The sequence below is a fragment of the Triticum aestivum genome, chromosome 6B (genome assembly GCF_018294505.1).
Source record: "Triticum aestivum cultivar Chinese Spring chromosome 6B, IWGSC CS RefSeq v2.1, whole genome shotgun sequence".
NCBI classification, from domain to species: domain Eukaryota; kingdom Viridiplantae; phylum Streptophyta; class Magnoliopsida; order Poales; family Poaceae; genus Triticum; species Triticum aestivum.
The window spans coordinates 231,071,509-231,080,007 of NC_057810.1; the positions used below are offsets into that span (position 1 = coordinate 231,071,509).

An 8,499-nucleotide genomic window follows, 5' to 3' on the forward strand; every position below is an offset into this window, starting at 1 on the left:
TATTTACACTGAAGTTGCCATGATATGTTTCAACTATTTTCTTTTATATTTAAAAATAATTTTAACATATTATAAACCAAAGAATTAAGAAACTAGACCTGCCATGCACCATAAACTAAAATTGCACGATACATGCACTTAAAATTGCCATGGTTCAATAAAAAAAATATTTTCATGGTCAAAGTACTGGAATTGCCATCATAAAAAAACTAAAATTGCCATGAACTACAAACTAAAATTGCCACATGGCAACTTTAGTTTAAGCACTATGGAAACTATAGTGTAAACATCATGGCAACTTCTGGGAATTTTTTTTTTTGTTGAAACATATTAACATGGGGTCTAGTTTTGAAGATCTCGTCAAGACGGATTTGATGGTGAAAATGAATTTTTAGTTCGCTTTTTTATTTAGGAGATAAAACATTTTTAAGCCAAAAACCAAAAAAATTTCTGCTGATGTCATGCATTCATACGTGGCAAAATGAATGGTGATGGAGGCGTGTGGGCGATCTACAAACGCCCACACATGTGGGCATTAACATTTCCAAAAGAAAAGCATTGTGCATACTACGATGTACTTCTTCTGTAAACAAATATAAGACGTTATCTTATACTCTCTTCATCCTAAAATAAGTATCTCAATTTCACATTAACTTTAATACAAAGTTGTTTTAAGGTTGAGACATTTCGGTGCGGAGTATTAATTTACATAGAGAGTATATGTACAAAACATTATTGATTTTATTATGGGTCCCATCATGCTAATTGTTCGCGTTCCCTATCATCCTGTAAAAAAAGTTACTTTTTCTGCTGGTTGAATATTACGGATTTAGCTAAAGAGCCTCACGCAGATGGACATAGCGACCAGCCGACCACACATCCTTTTTCCTACGAACCCCAAAAAATACTGTATCCTCTTTCACGTTCACACCTTCACGCACTCGCATGTTGCTCTAGCCAGATCCCCTTTCTCTCTTCCTTGTTATCTCCGTTCACTCCAAAATTACTGCCGCCGGATAGCTCCCCGTCAGCTTGCTTCCTTGATTCGTTGCCATGAGCTTGCTCATCCTCTCCTGCAGCCACCCCCGCAGCTCGATTCGCTGGTCCGGCCATAGGATGACCTTCAACGACGGCTGGTTTGTCTCCACGTACGCCTTCTCGGTCTCCTAGGCTGGTAAACGGCGATGGAGGGGTAGCAGGCCCAAGGTCAAGCTGCGAAGGGAGTAGGCGAGATCATCCATCTGCGCGGTGTTGTTGCTGTCGGCGTCCGTGCAGGTGATGTGGGCATGGATTTCGTCTCTCGCAGCCATCTTTGATCCATCTTTAGTACATTATGAGGATGGTGGAAACGTTTTCCACCCCTAGAGCGCCAGCCAAACGCATCCTCCACATGGGCGACATTATTTGAAGTTCGAAGGTCCCTCTTTCCCTTTTCCTTGACTATCATTTTTTTTTCAGAACCGTTTCCTTTGTTTGTGTGATTGAACATAACGTAATTAAGGACATGCCTGTTCAGTGAAAATTGTTTCTTCATTTTTCCTTGGATCTTGAAAAAGAATGTGATTATTTTTTTAAGGGCTCCGTAGGTGTTGAATGAGGTAGATAATAATTAGGGAGTGAAATTGGAAAGAATGTAAGCATATGTCCGCGCATACATGATAACAGAATTGACGGTGCTTTTGCCATCGACATGCATGTAGGGGATGTGCTAGCTTCTCTCGCGTGCGAGTGTGAGGTTGGTGGGGACAATGTTGTCCCCAAGTGTGTAGTCGGACGCGTCCTCACTGTCCCAAAGCGAGGCAGCCTGAAAATTTTCTCCGTCGTCGACAGAGACAACCTGCTTGGTCATTGAATATTTTGACCTACATGTCCTCCTTCCTCTTATCCTTTTTTGTCTTTGTATGATTGAACTAATATAATTAAATAAGGTAGTGCTTTTTAGTGACTAACGTTCCTGTTTATGGTTTTTATACCATCATGTATACCCGTTGCTCTTGATTTTCTTTCCATCGACTTATGGTAAAGGTACTAAATGATGATAGTAAGTTATGAATGCCAAATACAGATTACAGTGTAGTGTTAATATGTTTATGGCCCCTCCACTTTTTTTCCACTCTTGGGATGACATTGGCAGTGTGAGGCCCCTCTACCCCTATTCAACAAACTTAAAAATAATTAGTATACTTATGGTTAGCTACAATTTTAATATTTTCCAAAGACAAATTAAGATTCAAAACGAAATTTTAAAATAGGTCTGATTGCGTTGTAGATATACAATGTATCGACTCTGCATATGTTAATTCACTGGCTTCTTCACACATCCATCTAGTGTGTAAATTTAGTGATTCCTACTCTTTCTTTCGTTATGATCTTTGTTAAATCTGTAGAATCAGAGAAAATGACTTGCTGCTCATTTTCCATGTAGAAAGGCAATCTTTTGACGTAAGGATCTCTGAAGTGCAATTCAAACTGAACTATTTTCCAACAATTAGAAGTGTGGCTTGGTCATCACCTTTATTTATGTATTTAAAAAGGTATTTTATTGATAAGGATCTGTTGCACACCTCTACATTTATATGTGCTTGATATTTGGCCAGTAGATATCTGTTGAATGGGACTACAACAGAATTGATGTGCAAAGCATAAGCAACATAATGTTGCTTCCTGTGCATCATTAGTGTTAAAGTTTAGAACCAAAGGGATGATAAGTTGATAACACACATAAGGGTAAAACTTTGTGAAGATTTTGTTACTTGAAGTGGATAAAAGGTTGTCCTTTCGGTGTGGCTGTGTAGTGTGGGACATCCCCATGTATGATTGAAGACTGTCTATTTATCTTTTCTTGCAGTTTCATTCTCCTTTCAATCTTGACATTTTGTTGATTGTCTGGTTTTGCATCAATAAGATAATAAGTTAAAATATTGTTTTCTTGTCCAAGCTAAAATCAATTAGGAACCTCTTGTGCCTAACTGGAATTGTTGTCTTTCTAGTTGTAACATTCTTGTGATATCACATATAAAAGATTCATGATTCGTAACGGTTCATCTTGTTGGATTGTGTATTTGATGTGTTTTAACAACCTTTTGCAGGTTTCTCAAATTCCATGCTATGTGGCCCACTATTTCTTTTCATTGTTTATTCCTGCACAATAGAGAATGAAAATATAAAGTTCAAGAGGATGATATTATAATATTATTACAAACAGTGGTAGAACCAAATTTGTGTTTTTTTGGGGAGATGGATCATGGATGACTACAAAGATCAATGACGATGAACCTGCTGATATTTGGAGATGGGAGTATCTTGCTCCGCCGCTTGAGAACTGGGCCGGCCAGCCCTGTTCGTCCCAATGGTTGGTCCACCACAGGTTATGGATTAATGCTCAAGTTTGTGAAGATTCATTATTTTTATTACTTTTTGCCTTACTTTTCACGTTATTTTTATGCCATTTGTACTTGATTAATGAGGTATTTTATTTAGACAGAATTACTGAGGTATTCAGTCCAAATATTATGTGAACCATTATCTGATCTAGATACTGCAAGTAGATATCATACTGCAGTATCCTTACCCTTTGCTTCTTAATAGACTTCAGACCTATGGTCGCCGTTCCGCAATCCTAGATTATAGTAGAGGAGGATGCTATAATTCTGTGAGATGGTACTTACTAAAGATGGTCTGATCTCTTGACAGAGCCGATTATGATTGAGGATAGTCGACATGAGATTGGGGTGCAGGTGACCGATGTAGGAAGACAATGCTTAAGTGCCACTTGTTGGAGGAAGTTGTCAAAGTGTTGTTTGCCGGAGGAAGATGATGTAATAGGGGTACTCTGAAATCTAAAGGACAATGCATTTTTGAGATGGTCGAAGCATTGCATGGGGAAAGTATTTTACGGATGGCTGAGTTGACCACACTTGCTCGATGGAAAGACAGGTTGCTTGGATGCGGAGAGACTTTATCTATGTACGTGAACGTGAGATTTTGTTTATGTTTGGAGAGATTATGTCTAGATTTTATTTATGTACGTGAACGTGAGATTTTGTTTATGTTTGGAGAGACATGTCTTTGTAAAATATTGATAGAGTTTGGTTATTGCGTCAGGATCGTTTGACTAGTTATATATTTTTAAACATGTGATGATAAGTTTTTTTAATTATGGGACGGCTGTGTATTTTTTTTTTACATCAAGACGGCTGTGTACTTTTAAACGTGTGTTGATCAGTTTTTCTATTATGGCACGGCTGTGACTTTTTTATTCGTGGGATGGTTGAACATAATCGAGGGATTGTTTGGGACGATACGTACAGTATGGATCCACCTGGTTAATGAAGATCTAACCGTTCTAGTTTCTTCAATGGTATTAGGCCCACCGAATTAAAGGCCATGCCTCTAATTATTGTAGAATTTTTTAGGGTAATTATCTTTTTTCTGGTAAACCCATCAAGTACTTTTATATATTAATTAATTAATAGATATTTATTCACAAACTTGATACAAAACACTCTAACTTTGATATACATATATCACTAGAGATATATTATGTTTCAATTAGAATATATTCCTTGGGCTGTTTTGGTGAGGTCAGGGAGGGATGTGGTTGGTTTTAAGATACTAATTATGGGTTTTTCTGCAAATTGGTAGACAAGTGAGATGTTGGTGAGAAAAGGCAACTGTCGGCGTTCTGGGAACGGGGGTACCCAGACTTGCATGCCTGCGGCCTGCGGCGTGGCTCAAGGAGTGGCCCAGTACGGCCCATCTTCATCAACACATGCTCAAGACCCTCGCGAGGGGCCAAGCCCCGCGGGGCGGATGACAGGAGGCTTCCTCGGGCACAGTCTCGTCAGGCTGGCTCGCGAGGAGGCGGAGAGATCAAGGCGGGGTACCTCACGAGGTGCCCATGACGCAAGCCATGACGACCAAGGCCAGGCGGGCGCCGGCCTGCGCAAAGTCCTTATTTCCTCTTTGGTGCAAAGGGGGCAAGCGCAGGCAAGGGTATCAAGCAAAGGCAACCATTTCGGTGCAACAAGACCAAGACCAGCGGGACGACATGATGGAGGTCATCGTGGAGCCCGAGCCGGTGTCATCGTCAGGGTCTTTGGCAGGCGAGGACCAACTTTAGTCAGGATAAGTGTACTAGATGTTCCCCTTCAAAATGGCCAACTGTTGGCGCCCTTCCCACTCAATAGTTGGGAAGAGGCCCAGGGCCTCCGCCTATAAATAGGACTAGCCGCCCAAAGTGTAGAGGGATCGAAGGAACGAGGATAGAAAGATAGATAGAGAGAGAAGCGATTGAACTCCCCCTAGCAGTTCATCGCACCAGCCAAGAACAGACCCTCACGAGGCTGTTCTTCCTTGTACTATTCATCATCAGCCCCAGAGGCAATCCACACATCACACACTGGAGTAGGGTGTTACACCACAATGGTGGCCCGAACCAGTATAAACCTTGTGTCCTTTGTGTTGTTCTTCGTGTAGTTTAGATCCTTGCGAGGCGACGAGACACGGGTAGGCAGTAGGTGTGATCTCCGCGCGCACCCCAGAGTTCGAACCTTGAGGGTCTGCTGGAACCCGAAATCCGACAGCAACAACTTACCTCACAGTCGTTAGATGTAGATCTAATGGTCAGAAATGACGGATGGCAGACACACCATCATCACTAACTTAGTCTTCTGTAGGAGTAATAGCAAGATCCGTGAATTGCACAGAACATCAAGATGCATTTTTTTATAAAACACTTGTTGTGATTGACCCATGCGGGAGTAATCCCATATGTAAAAACTAATGATATCTCGAGAAATATGAGATAAGGTGAAGAGGAGTGGGGCGTGGTGGTGATTGGTGGTCGGACTGGGCGGAGGCATGGGGATTGACGACGCCGACAGCGGCCACCAGGCCAGTTTGTTCTAGAGGCTTCCTTTCTTAATTGCTTAACAATGAGGTTGTTGGAGATAAGGATGAACGAGGGAAGGCCTTGTCTGCAAATGTGGAGAGGGGTGCGGGTATCTTTTAGCTTAATTTCCATCCATCAGATATAGATCGGACGGTCTATATTGCAAGATGGCACGCGTACCATCATCACCAACTCGGTTTTTTATAAGAGAAGAAATATAAGCATGGATATACAAACGTATTATCGAAACTTGTTTCTGTAAACTAGCATCTACATTCTATTCAACGCCTCAACATGTGGGGCCTTAGCACAATGACTTCTCGACTGTGTAAAACAAAGGTTTTCCCGTCCCCGATAAGGAGGGGGTGACGGCGACACACTTTTTGGCTTGCTCTAGTCCTAGTAGTCATACTAGGTGGTCTAATCATGTGTAGATTTATTCTTTTTCACATCTCGTGTTTGCCGTACTTCCACGACTGTTGATGAATAGACGGTAAGTTATTCACGGGGAAACCCTTGTTGATCATGTTTACGAGAGAGAGAGAGAGAGACAGTGTGCGTGTGTGATATGTCTAGAGACTGAGGCAATGATAACGGATTCTTTGTGTCTATGTGTGTGGAGGATAGAGAGAGACATGTACATGGGGCTTTGTGTTGTGTAACGTGGAGACACATATACATAATTAGAGAGTGAGTGTGTGAGATACACATGCGGACATGGGGAGAGATGAGGATCCAGATAAATGGGTGTTTGTGCGTGTTTGTGTGTGTTTGTGCACGCGTTTGTGTGTGAGAGGGAGTGTGTGTGTATGTGGAGTAGAGAGACCACTAATGATGTAAACCTAGTATAAGGGAAGGGGGAATGGTGTGACGTGTAGTAGCGGGATAGCATGGGTGCGGGTGGGGGAAGCAGACTATTTGGAAGAGACATCGAGTGTGTGTGTGGGAGAGGGGTGTGAGAGCGAGAGAGAGAGAGAGAGAGCTAGTGACGGAGAGAGAGAGAGAGAGGAAGAGAGGGGGCGAGAGGGGTCGTTTGTGTCCATAAATGGCGTATAGATAGGGAGACAATGTTGATGTTGTTCGAAATTGGCCTATGTGCGGAGACGCAAGGGAAGCGAGTCATCGTGTGTGTGATAGGGACTTCATGAGAGATCTAGAATAGATGGTGTAGAGAACAATGTGCGAGATCAAGAACAATGATACATTAGGGAGCTATGGAAAGAGTCACGACATATATGTATACAGGGAAGGAGCTAGGGCGGGTCCGCATGTGGTAGAGATAGAAAGAGAAGAGTGGTACACAAGGAGACAAAGTGTGCTTGTTTGAAGTGGAGGTGGTGTGTGAGGTGAGTGTGCGAGAACCACATAACTAGGGAGATAGACGTTTGGGGGCGACGTTTTGTGTGTATGGGAAAGATACACTCTACATAGTGCGTGTGCTTGGGAAAGAGATATGCCGGGAGGCCTAGAGAGTGGGGGAAGAGATGTGTGCATGCCCGAGAGACAAAGTGATAGAGACCTATATTGGGGTCCGGACTTTAGAAGAGAGAGGGGTGTTAATGTGCTCGTGTGTTGGTGATTGGGGGAGAGAACGACTTCTCTATGTGTGTGTGTGTGTGTGGGCAGGGGGGTGGCTTCAGATAAAGAGTGAGGTGTCTATATTTGAGGGACTTTAGCGTAATTGAGATATACATGGTCAATAGTGTGTGCACTCATGGTTGATCAATTTGTTTCACAGTTTGGACTATAAGATAACGATACTTTTGAACATGCGTGATATACCCTGATGTACTAGAATTACAAACCTAAGATTGGAATTTTGTATTCGACTCCATCATTAGCTTTTGTAATTCATTTAAACAGAGGTACATTTTTAAGCCAGGATTTCGTGATTTCAAATTCATATATCAAACCTAGAGATATACACATACGAGCATGTTCAAACTTTATAACCATCCACTTTATTCATACACATACACAAGTTTGCTTTTGTCATCATATTTAGGATAAACACATTTGGAAATTTCATTTGAATTGGATGGTATGATGGTATTTGCTTGCAGTAGCTCAATGATCCATATTTGAATTGAATGGACAATCTAAGTTTCGAGTTGGAGACATTGATTTTCAAAATTTGCACTCTTTTTTTTGCGTGCAAAACAAACAAATTTTCGGCCATGATATCATAGTCGGCCGTACAAGAGCAGAATATAATTTCAGGCGCCAAAAGCTTTCAAACTTTCCGCTCACATCGAAATATCTCGCGCCCGAAATTTTAGTCCTGCGATACTCCTATTTTACCCCTGCCATATGAACGGAAAAGGGCTGCTTTGGTAACTCCATTGTTTTCCCTTCTTTGCCCCCAACATTCTTCCTCAGAGCCCCTCCCCTCCCCCTCCCCGACCCCCAACCAAGGCAAGCCACCGAATCTAGTCCTCCGCCGCAGTGGTGGACCTCACACCCCGCCGGATCTACCTTCCGCACCTTGGAACCCCCAACTGCCAACTCACCACTTCACCGGAGCCACTTCAGCGACTGGCTTATCCACCGCTCCAGATCTCCTTGACCGCCATCATGGTCCACCGCACTGGATCTGCTTAACCGGC

General features: G+C 42.4%; 1 long non-coding RNA gene across 3 annotated transcripts; it reads left to right on the plus strand.

Moving 5' to 3' along the window:
* Positions 1-758: 758 nt before the first annotated feature.
* On the plus strand, positions 759-4,185 carry LOC123136714 (uncharacterized). 3 transcript variants are annotated; one of them, XR_006467241.1, is made up of 3 exons: positions 775-1,417; positions 2,426-2,534; positions 3,090-4,185. It is a non-coding gene; the product is annotated as an uncharacterized lncRNA (long non-coding RNA). The 3 variants fall into 3 exon arrangements; XR_006467239.1 differs by having other exon boundaries at positions 824-2,534; positions 3,090-3,367; positions 3,694-4,185; XR_006467240.1 differs by having other exon boundaries at positions 759-2,534.
* Positions 4,186-8,499: the final 4,314 nt, after the last annotated feature.